The sequence below is a fragment of the Salmo trutta genome, chromosome 2, assembly GCF_901001165.1.
Source record: "Salmo trutta chromosome 2, fSalTru1.1, whole genome shotgun sequence".
NCBI lineage: Eukaryota > Metazoa > Chordata > Actinopteri > Salmoniformes > Salmonidae > Salmo > Salmo trutta.
In genome coordinates, this window is record NC_042958.1 from 39,448,447 (window position 1) to 39,471,013 (window position 22,567).

At 49.3% G+C, this 22,567-nt stretch overlaps 1 protein-coding gene across 1 annotated transcript in view; it reads left to right on the top strand.

The window, feature by feature from the left end:
• LOC115163089 (signal-induced proliferation-associated 1-like protein 2) overlaps positions 1-22,567 on the top strand; it is a gene marked incomplete in the record, with an annotated part of 359,029 nt that overhangs the window by 62,769 nt on the left and 273,693 nt on the right.

Genomic DNA, 22,567 nt, shown 5'->3' on the forward strand with positions numbered 1-22,567 from the left:
TAGAAGCTATTTTTCAGTCTCTTGGTCCCAGCTTTGATGCACCTGTACTGACCTCGCCTTCTGGATGTTAGCGGGGTGAACAGGCAGTGGCTTGGGTGGTTGTTGTCCTTGATGATCTTTATGGCCTTCCTGTGACATCGGGTGGTGTAGGTGTCCTGGAGGGCAGGTAGTTTGCCCCCGGTGATGCGTTGTGCAGACCTCACTACCCTCTGGAGAGCCTTACGGTTGTGGGCGGAGCAGTTGCCGTACCAGGTGGTGATACAGCCCGACAGATGCTCTCGATTGTGCATCTGTAAAAGTGTGTGAGTGTTTTTGGTGACAAGCCGAATTTCTTCAGCCTCCTGAGGTTGAAGAGGTGCTGCTGCCCCTTTTTCACCACACTGTCTGTGTGGGTGGACCATTTCAGTTTGTCTGTGATGTGTACGCCGAGGAACTTAAAACTTACTACCCTCTCCACTACTGTCCCATTGATGTGGATAGGGGGGTGCTCCCTCTGCTGTTTCCTGAAGTCCACGATCATCTTCTTTGTTTTGTTGACGTTGAGTGTGAGGTTATTTTCCTGACACCACACTCCGAGGGCCCTCACCTCCTCCCTGTAGGCCGTCTCATCGTTGTTGGTAATCAAGCCTACCACTGTAGTGTCGTCAGCAAACTTGATGATTGAGTTGGAGGCGTGCATGGCCATGCAGTCATGGGTGAAAAGGGAGTACAGGAGACAGCTCAGAATGCACCCTTGTGGGGCCCCAGTGTTGAGGATCAGCGGGGTGAAGATGTTGTTACCTACCCTCACCACCTGGGGGCGGCCCGTCAGGAAGTCCAGTACCCAGTTGCACAGGGTGTGGTCGAGACCCAGGGTCTCGAGCTTGATGACGAGTTTGGAGGGTACTATGGTGTTAAATGCTGAGCTGTAGTCGATGAACAGCATTCTCACATAGGTATTCCTCTTGTCCAGATGGGTTAGGGCAGTGTGCAGTGTGATTCCTTCGTCTGTGGACCTATTGGGGCGGTAAGCAAATTGGAGTGGGTCTAGGGTTTCAGGTAGGGTGGAGGTGATATGGTCCTTGACTAGTCTCTCAAAGCACTTCATGATGACGGAAGTGAGTGCTTCAGGGCGGTAGTCATTTAGCTCAGTTACCTTAGCTTTCTTGGGAACAGGAACAATGGTGGCCCTCTTGAAGCATGTGGGAACAGCAGACTGGGATAAGGATTGATTGAATATGTCCGTAAACACACCAGCCAGCTGGTCTGCGCATGCTCTGAGGACGCGGCCGGGAATGCCGTCTTGGCCTGCAGCCTTGCGAGGGTTGACACGTTTAAATGTTTTACTTACGTCGGCTGCAGTGAAGGAGAGCCCGCAGGTTTTGATAGCGGGCTGTGTCAGTGGCACTGTATTGTCCTCAAAGTGAGAAAAGAGGTTGTTTAGTCTGTCTGGGAGCAAGATATCATGGTCCGCGACAAGGCTGGTTTTCTTTTTGTAATCCGTGATTGACTGTAGACCCTGCCACATACCTCTTCTGTCTGAGCCATTGAATTGCAACTCTACTTTGTCTCTATACTGATGCTTAGCTTGTTTGATTGCCTTGCGGAGGGAATAGCTGTGCTGTTTGTATTCGGTCATGTTTCCGGTCACCTTGCCCTGATTAAGAGCAGTGGTTCGCGCTTTCAGTTTCGCGAGAATGCTGCCATCAATCCACGGTTTCTGGTTTGGAAATGTTTTAATAGTTACTGTAGGTACGACATCGCCGATGCACTTTCTAATAAACTCGCTCACCGAATCAGCGTATTCGTCAATGTTGTTGTTTGACGCAATGCGGAACATATCCCAGTCTACGTGATCGAAGCAATCTTGAAGCGTGGAATCAGATTGGTCGGACCAGCGTTGAACAGACCTGAGCGCGGGAGCTTCCTGTTTTAGTTTCTGTCTATAGGCTGGGAGCAACAAAATGGAGTCGTAGTCAGCTTTTCCGAAAGGAGGGCGGGGGAGGGCTTTGTACGCCTTATATCAGCTGTCACCTGTCAGAGCAGCTCACAGATCACTGCACCTGTACATAGCCCATCTGTAAACAGCCCATCTATCTACCTACCTCATCCCCATACTGTATTTATTTATTTATCTTGCTCCTTTGCACCCCACTATCTCTACTTGCACATTAATCTTCTGCACATCTACCATTCCAGTGTTTAATTGCTGTATTGTAATTACTTCACCACCACGGCCTATTTATTACCTTAACTTACCTCATTTGCACTCACTGTATATATACTTTTTGTTTTCTTTTGTTCTACTGTATTTTCGACTGTATGTTTTGTTTATTCCATGTGTAACTCTGTGTTGTTGTATGTGGCGAATTGCTATGCTTTATCTTGGCCAAGTCGCAGTTGCAAATGAGAACTTGTTCCTAACTAGCCTACCTGGTTAAATAAAGGTGAAATAAAATAAATAAATAAATAAATAATTAAATATGCGTCGCGGAAGTTAGAATAATAACAATGATCCAGGGTTTACCAGCCCTGGTTGCACAATCGATATGCTGATAGAATTTAGGGAGTCTTGTTTTCAGATTAGCCTTGTTAAAATCCCCAGCTACAATAAATGCAGCCTCAGGATATGTGGTTTCCAGTTTACAAAGAGTCAAATGAAGTTCGTTCAGGGCCGTCGATGTGTCTGCTTGGGGGGGGGGGGGGGGGTGGGTATATGCAGCTGTGATTATAATCAGAAAAAAACAGCTGGCTGTACCGACTCCGATAGCATGTCTCAAGTGAGCCATGTTTCCGTGAAGCAAAGAACGTTACAGTCTCTTATGTCTCTCTGGAATGCTACCCTTGCTCAGATTTTTATCGAACTTGTTGTCAAGAGACTGGACATTGGCGAGTAGTCTGTCTGCCTGCCTGCCTGCCTGCCTGCCTGCCTGCCTGCCTGCCTGCTGTGGATCTGACAGCTGCTGCCTAGGAATCCAAAATGTCTCTCTTCTGCCAACTTTCTGTCATTACAGTGAGAAAATCCAGAAAACAACAAAGCCTGTAAAGAAAGTGTCAGCCTGAGAGACGATGAAGAGGATGGTCTGAGTTGTGAGGTGACACATCCAGGGGGTGATGTGTTGGTCAGCGTGTATGAGTTAGTCACCCGGTGTTGTCCAGCTATCACAGTGTCACACACAGCTCTCAGGCCCCCACCCTCGTCCCCAACCATGTTCTTCATCATTTGACGGTGTGGACTTTGACTGACCTGAGATGTTGAGAAGTGGAGGGAGGGAGGGAGGGAGAAGGAGAGATACAGAGACACTTCACCCTCACAGTAACCTCTGCCAATCCCTTTTTATAACAGATACAGTAGTTAGTAGATAGTTAGATACTAGTAGATAGTTAGATACTAGTAGTTGTGCTTTCTCAGTTCATTTCAATTCAATTCAAAGAGCTTTATTGGGAAAAATACAGCATGTTTACATTGCCAAAGCAATTGAAATAGATAATAACCAAAAGGAACAGTAAACATTACAGAGTTTATTTCACATGTCATATTATGTCTATATACAGTGTTGCAATGATGTACAAATAGTTAAAGTACAGAAGGGAAAATAAATAAACATAAATATGGGTTGCATTTATATTGGTGTTTGTTCTTCACTGGTTGACCTTTTCTTGTGGCAACAGGTCGCAAATATTACTGCTTTGATGTCACAGTGTGTTATTTCACCCAGTAGATATGGGAGTTTATCAAAATTGGATTTGTTTTCTAATTCTTTGTGGGTCTGTGTAATCTGAGGGAAATATGTGTCTCTAATATAGTCATACATTTGGCAGGAGGTTAGGAAGTGCAGCTCAGTTTCCACCTCAGTTTCCAGCTCAGTTTCCAGTGTGCACATAGCCTGTCTTCTCTTGAGAGCCAGGTCTGCCTACGGCGGCCTTTCTCAATAGCAAGGCTATGCGCACTGAGTCTGTACATAGTCAAAGTTTTCCTTAAGTTTGGGTCAGTCACAGTGGTCAGATATTCTGACACTGTATACTCTTTGTTTAGGGCCAAATTGAATTCTTGTTTGCTCTGGTTTTTTGTTCATTCTTTCCAATGTGTCAAGTAATTACGTTTTTGTTTTCTCGTGATTTGGTTGGGTCTAATTGTGTTGCTGTCCTGGAGCTCTGTGGGGTCTGTTTGTGTTTGTGAACAGAGCCCCAGAACCAACTTGTTTAGGGGGACTCTTCTCCAGGTTCATCTCTCTGTAGGTGATGGCTTTGTTATGGAAGGTTTGGGAATCGCTTCCTTTTAGGTGGTTGTAGAATTGAATGGCTATTTTCTGGATTTGGATAATTAGTGGGTATCGGCCTAATTCTGCTCTGCATGCATTATTTGGTGTTTTACGTTGTACACAGAGGATAGTTTTGCAGAATTCTGCATGCAGAGTGGCAATTTGGTGTTGGTACCATTTTGTGAATTCTTCCTTGGAGGGCGGCCCCGAGACCTCACCACCATAAAGGACAATGTGTTCTATAACTGATTCAAGTATTGTTAGCCAGATCCTAATTTGTATGTCAAATTTTATGTTCCCTTTGATGGCGTAAATTATCTTTCTCTGTCTCCATCTATCTCTCTCTCTCTGGGAAAGTTCTGCAGACTGTGTTTACATGGGAGGCTGTGTTGGGGGTAGCTGGGCTGGGAGATATCTTTAGACTGTGTTTACATGGGAGGTGTAACGAATATGTTTGGAGAAGTAGCGGAGTCAGGCACAGGACACAGGGATGAATGCAAACAAAACATGTTTACTCAAAACCACAATAAACTTCTCCCACAGCAAAATAACAAGGTTGGAAGAAACACCTCCAACAACCACAAAACATGAACAATCACGGACAAGACAAACAGGGAAGCCAGAGGGTTAAATAATGAACATAATCAGGGAATCATAAACAAGTGTGTATAATTAAGACAAAACAAAACGAACAGGGAAACATCGATCGGTGATGACTAGTAAGCCGGTGACGTCGACCGCCGAACGCCGCCCGAACAAGGAGAGGGGCTGACTTTGGCGGAAGTCGTGACAGTACCCACCCTTGGCGCGCGGCTCCAGCAACGCGCCGACACCGGCCTCGGGGACGACCCGGAGAACTGGGAGCAGGGCGATCCGGGCGGAAGCGGTGAAACTCCTGGATTAACGATGGGTCCAGGATGTCCTCCGCCGGTACCCAGCTTCGCTCCTCCGGGCTGTACCCCTCCCACTCCACGAGGTACTGAAGGCCCCTCACCCGACGTCTGGAGTCCATAATGGCTCGCACGGTATACGCTGGGGCCCCCTCGATGTCCAGAGGGGGCGGAGGAACCTCCCGCACCTCAGACTGCTGGAGCGGACCAGCCACCACCGGCCTGAGGAGAGACACATGGAACGAGGGGTTAATATGATAATCAGGGGGAAGTTGTAACCTATAATAAACCTTGTTCAGTCTCCTCAGGACTTTGAATGGCCCCACAAACCGCGGACCCAGCTTCCGGCAGGGCATGTGAAAGGGCAGGTTTCGGGTCGAGAGCCAGACCCGATCCCCCGGTGCATAAACCGGGGCCTCACTGCAGTGGCTGTCGGCACTCGCCTTTTGCCGCCTGATGGCTTGTTGTAGTCGTACATGGGCAGTGTTCAAGGACTCCTCCGAGTGCCGAAACCATTCATCCACCGCAGGAGCCTCGATCTGGCTCTGGTGCCAGGACCGGCTGATACCCTAGCACACACTGAAAAGGGGTAAGATTAGTAGAAGAGTGGCGTAGGGAGTTTTGGGCCATCTCCGCCCAGGGGATAAATGACGCCCACTCTCCTGGCAGAAACCTACCCACCTCTTGGTTGACTCTTTCCACCTGCCCGTTACTCTCGGGGTGGAAACCTGAGGTAAGGCTGACCGAGACCCCCAGGCGTTCCATAAACGCCCTCCAGACTCTAGACGTAAATTGGGGACCCCGATCAGACACTATGTCCTCAGGCACCCCGTAGTGCCGGAATACATGGGTGAACAGGGCCTCCGCAGTTTGTAGAGCCGTAGGGAGACCGGGCAAAGGAAGGAGACGGCAGGACTTAGAAAACCAATCCACAACGACCAGGATCGTGGTGTTACCCCATGATGGGGGAAGATCTGTCACGAAATCCACCGATAGGTGTGACCACGGTCATTGCAGAACGGGAAGGGGTTGTCTTTTCCCTCTGGGCAGATGTCTAGGTGCCTTACACTATGCGCATACCGAACAGGAGGAGACATAAACCCTCACGTCCTTAGCTAACGTGGGCCACCAGTACTTCCCCGCAAGGCAGCGCACTGTCCGACTGATACCAGGATGACCAGAGGAGGATGATGTGTGGGCCCAACAGATCAAACGATCGCGAACATCAAATGGAACGTACACGCGCCCAACGGGACACTGAGGGGGAGTGGGTTCTGCACGTGACGTCCGTTCGATGTCCGCGTCCACCTACCATACCACCGGTGCCACCAGGCAAGAAGCTGGAATTATGGGAGTGGGCTCCGTGGACCGCTCCTCTGTGTCATACAGCCGGGACAGTGCATCTGCCTTCACGTTCTGGGAACCTGGTTTGTAGGAAAGGGTGAAAACAAAGCGTGTGAAAAACATGGCCCACCTTGCCTGGCGAGGGTTCAGTCTCCTCGCTGCCTGAATGTACTCCAGATTTCGGTGGTCAGTCCAAATGAGGAAAGGGTGTCTAGCCCCCTCAAGCCAATGTCTCCACGCCTTCAGAGCCCCGACAACAGCCAAGAACTCCCTATCCCCCACATCATAGTTTCGCTTCGAAAAGAAAGCACAGGGGCAGAGTTTTGGTGGCTTACCCGAGTGCTGAGATAGCACAGCCCCTATTCCAGCCTCGGATGCGTCCACCTCAACTATGAACGCTAAGGAGGGATCAGGATGCGCCAGCACTGGAGCTGTGGTAAACAGAGCCTTCAGGTTACCAAAAGCTCTGTCTGCCTCAGCCGACCACCGCAGTCGCACCGGTCCCCCCTTCAGCAAGGAGGTAATGGGACCCGCCACCTGGCCAAAACCTCGGATAAACCTCCGGTAGTAGTTGGAAAACCCTAAAAACCGCTGCACCTCCTTTACTGTGGTTGGAGTCGGCCAATTACGCACGGCTGAAATGCGGTCAGTCTCCATCTCCCTGACGCGGACAAACGGTACCCTAGGAAGGAGACTGACTGTTGAAAGAACAGACATTTCTCAGCCTTGACGTAAAGGTCATGCTCCAACAGTTGACCAAGCACCATGCGTACAAGGGACACATGCTCAGCGCGGGTAGTGGAGTATATTAGAATGTCATCTATATACACCACTACACCCCGCCCGTGCAGGTCCCTGAAGATCTCATCCACGGATGGAGAATTCATTAACCCATACGGCATGACGAGGTACTCATAGTGCCCAGAAGTGGTGCTAAATGCCGTCTTCCACTCATCCCCTCCCCGGATACGCACCAGGTTGTACGCGCTCCTGAGGTCCAATTTTGTGAAGAAGAGCGCCCCGTGCAATGACTCTGTCAACCTAGCGATGAGAGGCAGCAGGTAACTGTATTTTACCGTAATCTGGTTCAAACCTCGATAGTCAATGCACGGGCGTAAACCTCCATCCTTCTTCTTCACAAAAAAGAAACTCGAGGAGACAGGTGAAATGGAGGGCCGAATGTATCCTTGTCCCAGAGATTCGGTGACATATGTCTCCATATCCGCTGTCTCCTCCTGTGACAGAGGATACACGTGACTCCTGGGAAGTGCAGCACCCACCCGGAGATTTATCGCACAATCCCCCGGTCGATGGGGTGGTAATTGAGTCGCCTTCTTTTTACAGAAGGCGATTGCCAAATCGGTATATTCGGGGGGAATGTGCATGGTGGAAACCTGGTTTGGACTTTCCACCGTAGTGGCACCTAAGGAAACACCTACACACCTCCCTGAACACTGACAGGAATATCCCTTGAGAGCCCTCTGTTGCCACGAAATAGTAGGATCATGAGAAGCCAACCAGGGAAGACCCAACACAACGGGAAATGCAGGAGAGTCAATCAGAAAGAGACTAATTCTCTCCTCATGACACCCCTGCATTACCATAGCAATGGGAGCTGTGACCTCCCTAATTAGCCCCGACCCCAAAGGACGACTATCTAGGGCATGTACAGGGAAGGGAACATCAACGGGAACAATAGGAATCCCTAAGGACCGATCAATAAAGGACCGATCAATAAAGTTCCCAGCTGCGCCTGAATCTACTAGCGCCTTATGCTGGGAATGTGGGGAAAACCCTGGAAATCCTATAGATAACCACATGTGAGCAACAGGGGGGTCTGGGTGAGTTGTGTGCATACTCACCTGAGAAGAACCACCAGTGTTCCGCCTACCACCTTGACTTCCTGGAGAACCTCCCCAGCACTGTGCCCTCTGCGGCCACAGCTGGTGCAGGGAATGGTCCCCCCTCCGGTCTCCCTCGTCGCAGCCCCTCGCAACTCCATAGGTGTTGGGTCCAAGGGGCTGGGGGATGGAGCTAACGGACCCCGATCCGGACGTCCGCGGGTGGCCAACAGGTTATCCAGCCGGATAGATAAGTCCACCAGCTGGTCCAGGTTGAGGGTGGTGTCCCTGCAGGCTAGCTCCCTACGAACATCCTCTCGCAAACTACACCTGTAGTGGTCAATCAGGGCCCGCTCATTCCATCCCGCGCCCGCCGCCAAAGTTCTAAAGTCCAGCGCAAACTCCTGAGCGCTCTTCATCCCCTGTCTTAAATGAAACAAGTGCTCCCCCGCCGCTCTCCCTTCAGGTGGATGATCAAATACTGCCCGAAAGTGGCGGGAGAAGTCCTCGTAGTCATCTAGAGTCGGGCCTTCCCTTCCCCAGATGGCGTTGGCCCACTCCAGGGCTTTACCAGTCAGACAGGAGATGAGGGCGCTCACTCTCTCGCGTCCCGAAGGGGCCGGCTGGACAGCTGCCAGGTAAAGCTCCAGCTGGAGTAGAAACCCGTGGCACCCGGCAGCTGTTCCGTCATACGCTCCCAGGAGCAAAAGCCGAATCCCACTGGATACTGACAACGGATGGGTGGGCATGGGCGTATGTTGAGGTGCGGGTGGCGGTGGTGTGGTTGGGTCGAAGGGAAATCCTCTTCTCTCCCATCTCTCCATGGTCTGCAGCACGCGATCCATGGCTGTCCTGAGACTCTGTAACATATTCGCGTGCTGCTGGACACGCTCCTCTACTGGAAGAGGAGGGCTGGCTGCTCCTGCTGACTCCATATTAATGGTCCGTGATTCTGTAACGAATATGTTTGGAGAAGTAGCGGAGTCAGGCACAGGACACAGGGATAAGTGCAAACAAAACGTGTTTACTCAAAACCACAATAAACTTCTCCCACAGCAAAATAACAGGGTTGGGAGAAACACCTCCAACAACCACAAAACATGAACAATCACGGACAAGACAAACAGGGAAGCCAGAGGGTTAAATAATGAACATAATCAGGGAATCATAAACAGGTGTGTATAATAAAGACAAAACAAAATGAACAGGGAAACATCGATCGGTGATGACTAGTAAGCCGGTGACGTCGACCGCCGAACACCGCCCGAACAAGGAGAGGGGCCGACTTCGGCGGAAGTCGTGACAGGAGAGGGCTGAGAACGCACCCTTGTGGGGCCCCAGGGTTGAGGATCAGCGGGGTGGAGATGTTGTTACCTACCCTCACCACCTGGGGGCGGCCCGTCAGAAAGTCCAGGGCCCAGATGCAAAGGGCGGGGTAGCTAGTGTTAGGGGTAGCTGGGCTGGGAGATATCTACAGACTGTGTTTACATGGGAGGCTGTGTTAGGCGTAGCTGGACGGGGCTGGGAGATATCTACAGACTGTGTTTACATGGGAGGCTGTGTTAGGGATAGCTCGGCTGGGAGATATCTACAGACTGTGTTTACATGGGAGGCTGTGTTAGGGATAGCTCGGCTGGGAGATATCTACAGACTGTGTTTACATGGGAGGCTGTGTTAGGGATAGCTCGGCTGGGAGATATCCACAGACTGTGTTTACATGGGAAGCCGTGTTAGGTGTAGCTGGGCTGGGAGATATCTACAGACTGTGTTTACATTGGAGAATGTGTTTGGGGTAGCTGGAGCTGGGCTGGGAGATATCTACAGACTGTGTTTACATCGGAGGCTGTGCTAGGGGTAGCTCGGCTGGGAGATATCTACAGACTGTGTTTACATGGGAAGCTGTGTTAGGGGTAGCTGAGCTGGGAGATATCTACAGACTGTGTTTTCATGGGAGGCTGTGTTAGGGGTAGCTGGGCTGGGAGATATCTACAGACTGTGTTTACATGGGAGGCTGTGTTAGGGGTAGCTGGGCTGGGAGATATCTACAGACTGTGTTTACATGGGAGGCTGTGTTAGTGGTAGCTGGGCTGGGAGATATCTACAGACTGTGTTTACATGGGAGGCAGTGTTAGGGGTAGCTGAGCTGGGAGATATCTACAGACTGTGTTTACATGGGAGGCTGTGTTAGGGGTAGCTGGGCTGGGAGATATCTACAGACTGTGTTTACATGGGAGAATGTGTTAGGGGTAGCTGGGCTGGGAGATATCTACAGACTGTGTTTACATGGGAGGCTGTGTTAGGGGTAGCTGGGGCGGGAGATATCTACAGACTGTGTTTACATGGGAGGTGTGTTAGTGGTAGCTGGGCTGGGAGATATCTACAGACTGTGTTTACATGGGAGGCTGTGTTAGGGGTAGCTAAGGCTGGGAGATATCTACAGACTGTGTTTACATGGGAGGCTTTTGATAGAGAATCAATCATGCTACTAAAGGTTACTGTCATGTTGTTGTAGAAATAGTAATGAGGAATAAACTACATATTTGTCCTTTCATAAATTAGCTTTTCAAAGTGCACCAACGGAACAGCTTCCCAGGTTTGGGGAGTAGACATGTAATCTGATTACAAAAAAACCTCTAGTCAGTTACATTACCAGGAACAATATTGTAATCAGATTACAGATACTTTTTAAAAACTAGACGATTACTTCTTGATTAATTTTTAATTCAGAAAGTATGTTTGTTAAAAAAATACATCATGACACCTGTGTTTACTCAGTTACGTTCAAATCAGCATTAAAAAAAGGCGCAAGTTTTAGTTTGTTCCACCTGAGCGAGTCTGACCACAAGTAAGAGACAACTATGATGACACACCAATCAGAGACCTACTATGATGACACACCAATCAGAGACCACTATGTTGACACACCAATCAGAGACCACCAGATGCGTTTGATGTCTTCTTCTAATGTCTCTTAAGGGGAAAGTAATCCAAAAGTAACTGAAAGTAATCCAAAAGTAACTGAAAGTAATTAGATTACATTACTGAGTTTTGGCAATCCAAAAGTGTAATTACTGATTCCTGACGGCTCAGACACGAGAGGTATGTGGCAGGGTCTACAGTCAATCACGGACTATAAAAGGAAAACCAACCCCGTCATGGACGAGGATGTCTTGCTCCCAGACAGACTAAACAACCTCTTTGCTCGCTTTGAGGACAATACAGTGCCACTGACACGGCCCGCTACCAAAACCTACGGGTTCTCCTTCACTGCAGCCGACGTGAGTAAAACATTTAAACGTGTTAACCCTCGCAAGGCTGCCGGCCCAGACGGCATCCCTAGCCGCGTCCTCAGAGCATGCGCAGACCAGCTGGCTGGTATCTTTACGGACATATTCAATCAATCCTTATGCCAGTCTGCTGTCCCCACATGCTTCAAGAGGGCCACCATTGTTCCTGTTCCCAAGAAAGCTAAGGTAACTGAGCTAAACGACTATCGCCCCGTAGCACTCACTTCCGTCATCATGAAGTGCTTTGAGAGACTAGTCAAGGACCATATCACCTCCACCCTACTTGACACCCTAGACCCACTCCAATTTGCTTACCGCCCCAATAGGTCCACAGACGAAGCAATCGCAATCCCACTGCACACTGCCCTAACCCATCTGGACAAGAGGAATACCTATGTCAGAATGCTGTTCATCGACTACAGCTCAGCATTTAACACCATAGTACCCTCCAAACTCGCCATCAAGCTCGAGACCCTGGGTCTCGACCCCGCCCTTTGCATCTGGGCCCTGGACTTTCTGACGGGCCGCCCCCAGGTGGTGAGGGTAGGTAACAACATCTCCACCCCGCTGATCCTCAACCCTGGGGCCCCACAAGGGTGCGTTCTCAGCCCTCTCCTGTACTCCCTGTTCACCCATGACTGCATGGCCATGCACGCCTCCAACTCAATCATCAAGTTTGCAGACGACACTACAGTGGCTTGATTACCAACAACGACGAGACAGCCTACAGGGAGGAGGTGAGGGCACTTGGAGTTTGGTGTCAGGAAAATAACCTCACACTCAACGTCAACAAAACAAAGGAGATGATTGTGGACTTGAGGAAACAGCAGAGGGAGCACCCCCCTATCCACATCAACGGGACAGTAATGGAGAGGGTAGTACGTTTTAAGTTCCTCAGCGTACACATCACGGACAAACTGAAATGGTTCACCCACACAGACAGTGTGGTGAAGAAGGTGCAACAGTGCCTCTTCAACCTCAGGAGGCTGAAGAAATTCGGCTTGTCACCAAAAACACTCACAAACTTTTACAGATGCACAATTGAGAGCATGCTGTCGGGCTCTATCACCGCCTGGTACGGCAACTGCTCTGCCCTCAACCATTAGGCTCTCCATAGGGTAGTGAGGTCTGCACTACGCATCACCGGGTGCAAACTACCTGCCCTCCAGGACACCTACACCACCCGATGTCCCAGGAAGGCCAAAAAGATCATCAAGGACAACAACCACCTGAGCCACTGCCTGTTCACCCCACTTTCATCCAGAAGGCGACATCAGTACAGGTTCATCAAAGCTGGGACCGAGAGACTGAAAAACAGCTTCTATCTCAAGGCCATCAGACTGTTAAACAGCCATCACTAACACAGAGAGGTTGCTGCCAACATACAGACTCAACTCTCTAGCCACTTTAATAATGGAAAAATTGATGTAATAAATGTATCACTAGTCACTTTAAACAACGCCACTTTCATATGTTAACATACCCTACATTATTAATCTCATATGTATATACTGTACTCTATACCATCTACTGCATCTTGCCATCTTGATATAATGTATCACTAGCCACTTTAAGTAATGCCACTTTAATAATGTTTACATATCCTACATTACTCATCTCATATGTGTATACTGTACTCTATACCATCTACTGCATCTTGCCTATGCCGTTCAGCCATCACTCATCCATATATTTATATGTCCAAATTCATATTCATTCCTTTACACTTGTGTGTATAAGGTAGTTGTTGTGTAAATGTTAGATTTTACTTGTTATATATTACTGCATGGTCGGAACTAGAAGCACAAGCATTTCACTACACTCACATTAACATCTGCTAACCATGTGACCAATAACATCTGCTAACCATGTGTATGGACCAATAACATCTGCTAACCATGTGTATGGACCAATAACATCTGCTAACCATGTTTATGGACCAATAACATCTGCTAACCATGTGTATGGACCAATACCATCTGCTAACCATGTGTATGGACCAATACCATCTGCTAACCATGTGTATGGACCAATACCATCTGCTAACCATGTGTATGGACCAATACCATCTGCTAACCATGTGTATGTTACCAATAACATCTGCTAACCATGTGTATGGACCAATAACATTTGATTTGATTCTGATTTGATGTGATTGAGATCAACCAGGGTTGTCGGTGTGTAATGATCCTCTCTGGTCTTTCTGGTGTTTTGAACTATTTTATTCATGTATTGACATGAGTAGCGTAAATTATTTAATTTTGGCAATTTAATTGAATACATTTTTTGGGAAGCTTAGCCTATTGAAACCCCGGATTTACAACTACATCCTTCCTGTCAGAAGTTAGACGTTACATATGTGTCAAAGGAATTGTTTATTCCCAGAAGATTCACCAGTCGTAAGTCTTGTAAATCAGTTGCATTCATTCTCAAATTAAGTTGCCTGTTTGAAAATCGTATTGAATATATTCAAATGTCAAGTTATAACTTCGTGACCGTTGTTACATTTTTCACACATCATGATACAAGCTGGCGAAATTAAATGACACATTTGCGAATCATACTTGCAACCACAAATCTCAATTTGAGACCAGGAAATTCAACATACAAGCTTTCATATCGACATAGAAAGTTTCGAATCAAATTAAATTGTGTACATTAGAACACCATAACAGGGAAAGCATTGAATGGGACGATACGGCCTGCGTCAGCTTGGTAGAATGTAGCTCATTAACTATACCTTTCAGTGTTTCCTTTGTGTTGCTTTTTTTCCTGGTACATTTCAATGTAGCTGGAGGCTCTATCCTGATGGCCATTCTCTGTTCCCAGGTCTACTGTCTCTTTAATGATACTAGCCTGGATTTAGCTTGATGAAGGGACAGAAATTTGAAGGACAATACCGCTGTGTCAGTGTGACTGTGCCAGCGTGACTGTGTCAGTGTGACTATGTCAGTGCCAGTGTGACTGTGCCAGTGTGACTGTGTTAGTGGGTGCAGCCCTAGGTGGGAGCCTCCCTCACCCTGGGACAGTAGTATACAGTAGATAAGACAACCACAATAAATAACTCAAACGGGAGCCGTGACAGAGCTTAGAGATAGCTAGTTTGGTCTGTGTTCCACGTCTCTCCTCTTTCCACTCCTCTCCTCCTCTGGTCAGTGTTCCTCCTCTCTCCTCTGGTCAGTATGCCTCCTCTCTTCTCTCCTCTCTCCTTTGGCCAGTGTCCCTCCTCTCTTCTCTCCTCTCCTCTGGTCAGTGTTCCTCCTCTCTCCTCTCCTCCTCTGGTCAGTGTTCCTCCTCTCTCCTCTGGTCAGTGTTCCTCCTCTCTCCTCTGGTCAGTGTTCCTCCTCTCTCCTCTGGTCAGTGTTCCTCCTCTCTCCTCTGGTCAGTGTTCCTCCTCTCTCCTCTGGTCAGTGTTCCTCCTCTCTCCTCTCCTCCTCTGGTCAGTGTTCCTCCTCTCTCCTCTCCTCCTCTGGTCAGTGTTCCTCCTCTCTCCTCTCCTCCTCTGGTCAGTGTTCCTCCTCTCTCTTCTGGTCAGTGTTCCTCCTCTCTCCTCTCCTCCTCTGGTCAGTGTTCCTCCTCTCTCCTCTCCTCCTCTGGTCAGTGTTCCTCCTCTCTCCTCTGGTCAGTTCTCCTCTCCTCTCCTCTCCTCTCCTCTCCTCTCCTCTCCTCTCCTCTCCTCTCCTCTCCTCTCCTCTCCTCTCCTCTCCTCTCCTCTCCTCTCCTCTCCTCTCCTCTCCTCTCCTCTCCTCTGGTCAGTGTCCCTCCTCTCTCCTCCTCTGCCCCTGAGAGGTGAACTAAATCATTCTAGTGCTCTATTTCTCCTTCCTTCACTGTAATGCTTTCATCTCTTCTTTCTCTCCCTCTCCAACTCTCCTCTCTCTCTCTCTCTCTCTCTGTATCTGTCTTTCTCTCTCTCTCTCTCTCTCTCTCTCTCTCTCTCTCTCTCTCTCTCTCTCTCTCTCTCTCTCTCTCTCTCTCTCTCTCTCTCTCTGTATCTGTCTCTCTCTCTCGCACTCTCTCCCCATCTCATCTCTCTCTCGTTTATCATCAGTGTCAGAGAGTTATTTTTTGTGTGTTTTTCTGAAGGCTCAATGTCTGTCTGGTTCTCTCTCTACAGTCATAGCCCAACATCCTATCCAGTGCACCATGTTCTAATATAACATGACAGCATCTATCCAGCCATGGTATACTATAGTAACTGTATAGCTTGATACGGAAAACATTGTGCTGATTGAGGCTGGTAACTACTAAGTTATAGCTGTCTTCAGGAAGGGAAGCGTTAGTAAATAATAACAGGACTATAGCATTACACCAGGTTGCTCTGTATTCAACCAGGGTCAGATTGGGTCTGTGGCATTACACCAGGTTGCTCTGTATTCAACCAGGGTCAGATCGGGTCTGTGGCATTACACCAGGTTGCTCTGTATTCAACCACGGTCAGATCGGGTCTGTGGCATTACACCAGGTTGCTCTGTATTCAACCAGGGTCAGATTGGGTCTGTGGCATTACACCAGGTTGCTCTGTATTCAACCAGGGTCAGATTGGGTCTGTGGCATTACACCAGGTTGCTCTGTATTCAACCAGGGTCAGATCGGGTCTGTGGCATTACACCAGTTTGCTCTGTATTCAACCAGGGTCAGATTGGGTCTGTGGCATTACACCAGGTTGCTCTGTATTCAACCAGGGTCAGATTGGGTCTGTGGCATTACACCAGGTTGCTCTGTATTCAACCAGGGTCAGATTGGGTCTGTGGCATTACACCAGGTTGCTCTGTATTCAACCAGGGTCAGATCGGGTCTGTGGCATTACACCAGGTTGCTCTGTATTCAACCAGGGTCAGATCGGGTCTGTGCCATTACACCAGGTTGCTCTGTATTCAACCACGGTCAGATCGGTTCTGCAGTAAACACTGTTTTTGTTTTGCTCCATGTGGTAAACCATGGGGATACCTCAAGTTAAAGACAATATGGACCCCGGCTGCTGTAACCTTGGAGGGGAGAAGGAGCGAGGACAGGTGGAAGGGGAGAAGGAGGGAGGGGGAATGGGTGGGAAGGGAGTAAGGTGGTGAATCGGTTGGTAGAGGAAAGGAAGGGAGAGAGAGAGAGAGAGAGAGAGAGATAGGTGGTACCCAAATCAAATCAAACTTTATTTATACACAACATTTCAGACATGAAATGCAACACAATGTGCTGCACACGCTAAGAAACAAATAAAACCAATGAAAATAAAAATGAACTATTTACTACACAACAAACATAAGAGGATAAAAAAAACAATAACAATAAATACTGAAGGAGTAAAAAGCCCCCTGAGGAAAAGCAAAGCTAGAATCATCTCAATGTAAACATTACACTGGAGCAGCCTTCACTCTGACTGGTTACTGAGAAGGAGGGGGGGGGACATTACACTGGAGCTGCCTTCACTCTGACTGGTTACTGAGAAGGAGGGGGGGGGGGACATTACACTGGAGCTGCCTTCACTCTGACTGGTTACTGAGAAGGAGGGGGGGGGGACATTACACTGGAGCAGCCTTCTCTCTGACTGGTTACTGAGAAGGAGAGGGGGGGACATTACACTGGAGCTGCCTTCACTCTGACTGGTTACTGAGAAGGAGGGGGGGGGGACATTACACTGGAGCTGCCTTCACTCTGACTGGTTACTGAGAAGGAGGGGGGGGGGGACATTACACTGGAGCAGCCTTCTCTCTGACTGGTTACTGAGAAGGAGAGGGGGGGACATTACACTGGAGCTGCCTTCACTCTGACTGGTTACTGAGAAGGAGAGGGGGGGACATTACACTGGAGCAGCCTTCACTCTGACTGGTTACTGAGAAGGAGGGGGGGGGACATTACACTGGAGCAGCCTTCACTCTGACTGGTTACTGAGAAGGAGAGGGGGGGCATTACACTGGAGCAGCCTTCACTCTGACTGGTTACTGAGAAGGAGAGGGGGGGACACTACACTGGAGCAGCCTTCACTCTGACTGGTTACTGAGAAGGAGAGGAAAAGGGGGGACATTACACTGGAGCTGCCTTCACTCTGACTGGTTACTGAGAAGGAGGGGGGGTGATATTACACTGGAGCAGCCTTCACTCTTACTGGCTACTGAGAAGGAGAGGGGGTGATATTACACTGGAGCAGCCTTCACTCTTACTGGCTACTGAGAAGGAAATGGGGGGCATTACACTGGAGAAGCCTTCACTCTGACTGGTTACTGAGAAGGAGAGGGGGGGGACATTACACTGGAGCAGACTTCACTCTGACTGGTTACTGAGAAGGAGAGGGGGGGCATTACACTGGAGCAGCCTTCTCTCTGACTGGTTACTGAGAAGGAGAGGGGGGGGGGGACATTACACTGGAGCAGCCTTCACTCTGACTGGTTACTGAGAAGGAAATGGGGGGCATTACACTGGAGAAGCCTTCACTCTGACTGGTTACTGAGAAGGAGAGGGGGGGGACATTACACTGGAGCAGCCTTCACTCTGACTGGTTACTGAGAAGGAGGGGGGGGGCATTACACTGGAGCAGCCTTCTCTCTGACTGGTTACTGAGAAGGAGGGGGGGACATTACACTGGAGCAGACTTCACTCTGACTGGTTACTGAGAAGGAGAGGGGGGGCATTACACTGGAGCAGCCTTCACTCTGACTGGTTACAGAGAAGGAGGGGGGGGACATTACACTGGAGCAGCCTTCACTCTGACTGGTTACTGAGAAGGAGGGGGGGACATTACACTGGAGCAGACTTCTCTCTGACTGGTTACTGAGAAGGAGAGGGGGGGCATTACACTGGAGCAGCCTTCTCTCCGACTGGTTACTGAGAAGGAGAGGGGGGGGGACATTACACTGGAGCAGCTCTTCACTCTGACTGGTTACTGAGAAGGAGAGGGGGGGGCATTACACTGGAGCAGCCTTCACGCTGACTGGTTACTGAGAAGGAGAGGGGGGAATATTACACTGGAGCAGCCTTCACTCTGACTGGTTACTGAGAAGGAAAGGGGGGGCATTACACTGGAGCAGCCTTCACTCTGACTGGTTACTGAGAAGGAGAGGGAGGGGACATTACACTGGAGCAGCCTTCACTCTGACTGGTTACAGAGAAGGAGAGGGGGTGGGACATTACACTGGAGCTGCCTTCACTCTGACTGGTTACTGAGAAGGACAGGGGGGGCATTACACTGGAGCACCTTCACTATGACTGGTTACTGAGAAGGAGAGGGAGGGGACATTACACTGGAGAAGCCTTCACTCTGACTGGTTACTGAGAAGGAGAGGGGGGGTATTACACTGGAGCAGCCTTCACTCTGACTGGTTACTGAGAAGGAGAGGAGGGGACATTACACTGGAGCAGCCTTGACTCTGACTGGTTACTGAGAAGGAGGGGGGGGGCATTACACTGGAGCAGCTCTTCACTATGACTGGTTACTGAGAAGGAGAGGGGGGGACATTACACTGGAGCAGCCTTCTCTCTGACTGGTTACTGAGAAGGAGAGGGCGGGACATTACACTGGAGCTCCCTTCACTCTGACTGGTTACTGAGAAGGAGAGGGGGGGCATTACATTGGAGCAGCCTTCACTCTGACTGGTTACAGAGAAGGAGGGGGGGGGGACATTACACTGGAGCTGCCTTCACTCTGACTGGTTACTGAGAAGGAGAGGGGGGAACATTACACTGGAGCAGCCTTCACTCTGACTGGTTACTGAGAAGGAGAGGGGGGGCATTACACTGGAGCAGCCTTCACTCTGACTGGTTACTGAGAAGGAGAGGGGGGTGCATTACACTGGAGCAGCCTTCACTCTGACTGGTTACTGAGATAGAGAGGGGGGACATTACACTGGAGCAGCCTTCACTCTGACTGGTTACAGAGAAGGAGAGGGGGGGACATTACACTGGAGCTGCCTTCACTCTGACTGGTTACTGAGAAGGAGAGGGGGGGGCATTACACTGGAGCAGACTTCACTCTGACTGGTTACTGAGAAGGAGAGGGGGGGCATTACACTGGAGCAGCCTTCACTCTGACTGGTTACAGAGAAAGAGAGGGGGGGACATTACACTAGAGCAGCCTTCACTCTGACTGGTTACTGAGAAGGAGGGGGGACATTACACTGGAGCAGACTTCACTCTGACTGGTTACTGAGAAGGAAAGGGGTGGGGCATTAAACTGGGGCAGCCTTCACTCTGACTGGTTACTAAGAAGGAGAGGGGGGGGGGGACATTACCCTGGAGCAGCCTTCACTCTGACTGGTTACTGAGAAGGAGAGGGGGGGACATTACACTGGAGCAGCCTTCACTCTTACTGGTTACTGAGAAGGAAAGGGGGTCATTACACTGGAGCAGCCTTCACTCTGACTGGTTACTGAGAAGGAGAGGGGGGGGCATTACACTGGAGCAGCCTTCACTCTGACTGGTTACAGAGAAGGAGGGGGGGGACATTACACTGGAGCTGCCTTCACTCTGACTGGTTACTGAGAAGGAAAGGGGGGGCATTACACTGGAGCAACCTTCACTATGACTGGTTACTGAGAAGGAGAGGAGGGGACATTTCACTGGAGCAGCCTTCACTCTGACTGGTTACTGAGAAGGAGAGGGGGGGGGGTATTACACTGGAGCAGCCTTCACTCTGACTGGTTACTGAGAAGGAGAGGGGGGGACATTACACTGGAGCAGCTCTTCACTCTGACTCGTTACTGAGAAGGAGGGGGGGGGGCATTACACTGGAGCAGCCTTCACTCTGACTGGTTACTGAGAAGGAGGGGGGGACATTCCACTGGAGCAGCCTTCACTGACTGGTTACTGAGAAGGAGAGGGGTAGGGCATTACACTGGAGCAGCCTTCACTCTGACTGGTTACTGAGAAGGAGGGGGGCATTACACTGGAGCAGCCTTCTCTCTGACTGGTTACTGAGAAGGAGAGGGGGGGACATTACACTGGAGCAGCCTTCACTCTGACTGGTTACTGAGAAGGAGAGGAAAAGGGGGGACATTACACTGGAGCAGCCTTCACTCTGACTGGTTACTGAGAAGGATGGGGGGACATTACACTGGAGCAGCCTTCACTCTGACTGGTTAATGAGAAGGAGAGGAAAACGGGGGACATTACACTGGAGCAGCCTTCACTCTGACTGGTTACTGAGAAGGAGAGGAAAAGGGGGGACATTACACTGGAGCAGCCTTCACTCTGACTGGTTACTGAGAAGGAGGGGGGAGGGGACATTACACTGGAGCAGCCTTCACTCTGACTGGTTACTGAGAAGGAGAGGAGGGGACATTATACTGGAGCAGCCTTCACTCTGACTGGTTACTGAGAAGGAGAGGGGGGGGGCATTACACTGGAGCAGCCTTCACTCTGACTGGTTACTGAGAAGGAGGGAGGGACATTCCACTGGAGCAGCCTTCACTGACTGGTTACTGAGAAGGAAAGGGGTAGGGCATTACACTGGAGCAGCCTTCACTCTGACTGGTTACTGAGAAGGAGGGGGGGGCATTACACTGGAGCAGCCTTCTCTCTGACTGGTTACTGAGAAGGAGAGGGGGGGGACATTACACTGGAGCAGCCTTCACTCTGACTGGTTACTGAGAAGGAGAGGAAAAGGGGGGACATTACACTGGAGCAGCCTTCACTCTGACTGGTTACTGAGAAGGAGGGGGGAGGGGACATTACACTGGAGCAGCCTTCACTCTGACTGGTAACTGAGAAGGAGGGGGATTGGCATTAAAACAGGTTGGATTGATCCTTTATGGCCAGATTGTCATTAAAACAGGTTGGGTTGATCCTTTAATACCAGATTGGCATTAAAACAGGTTGGATTGATCCTTTATGGCCAGGTTGGCATTAAAACAGGTTGGGTTGATCCTTTGTGACCAGATTGGCATTAATACAGGTTGGATTGATCCTAAAAGATCAGATTGGCATTAATACAGGTTTGATCTATCATTTAAGATCAGAATGGCATTAATACAGGTTTGATTGATCATTTAAGATCAGAATGGCATTAATACAGGATGGATTGATCCTAAAAGACCAGAATGGCATTAATACAGGTTGTATTGATCATTTATGACCTGGCTGGGGGTGATACAGGTTGTATTGATATTTTATGACCTGGCTGGGGGTGATACAGGTTGTATTGATCCTTTATGACCTGGTTGGGGGTGATACAGGTTGTATTGATCCTTTATGACCTGGCTGGGGGTGATACAGATTGTATTGATCCTTTATGGCCTAGCTGGGGGTGATACAGGTTGTATTGATGCTTTATTACCTGGCTGGGGGTGATACCACTGAGGATCACTTGGTATCAGCTTCATGACACTTTCTCAGAGTATAACGCTGTGATCGAAGCTCCTGAGCTAGGAATTACTTCATCTGCGTTCAGTCAATTGTGTGCATTTGTTGCTGTGGCCATCACACAGGATAGGCTAAAGTAGGGTTAAAACATGACTTACGGGCAGAAGCTTTTATCCAAAGCTACTCCCGTGTGAGATTTGAACGCTTTTTGAACCATAGAGTTGTCTGTCTGTGTGGTTATGGTGTTATCATGGTCGTTGACAACAATAAGCCTTTATTAGATCTGTGACAGCACCACATGTCAGAGAGAAAGAGAGAGCTGGGTAGTGGATGTTAGTGGAGGTCTGAATGACTCGCTAAGAGGCTGCTTTTAGAGGACTGCTCAGTTCTCTACATCTATCTCTGACAGGGAGCTGCCCCGCTGAGCCCTAGCCCAATCTGTAGAGCTCTAATCTGTGGATGCTGGACAGTCCTTATTCACTGGCCTAAAAGCATATTCATATATTTTACAGCGACATCACAGTATATATTAATATCAGGCCCAGGCTTTAATCAGGCCACGATGTCACTGGATTATTTTAATTCCAGAAGAAACCTCTGTATCCCTGTCTGAGAGATAACAGGGAGAAAAACCAACATGGAGGGAGGGAGAGAAAGGCTGGGAGAGAGAGAGAGAG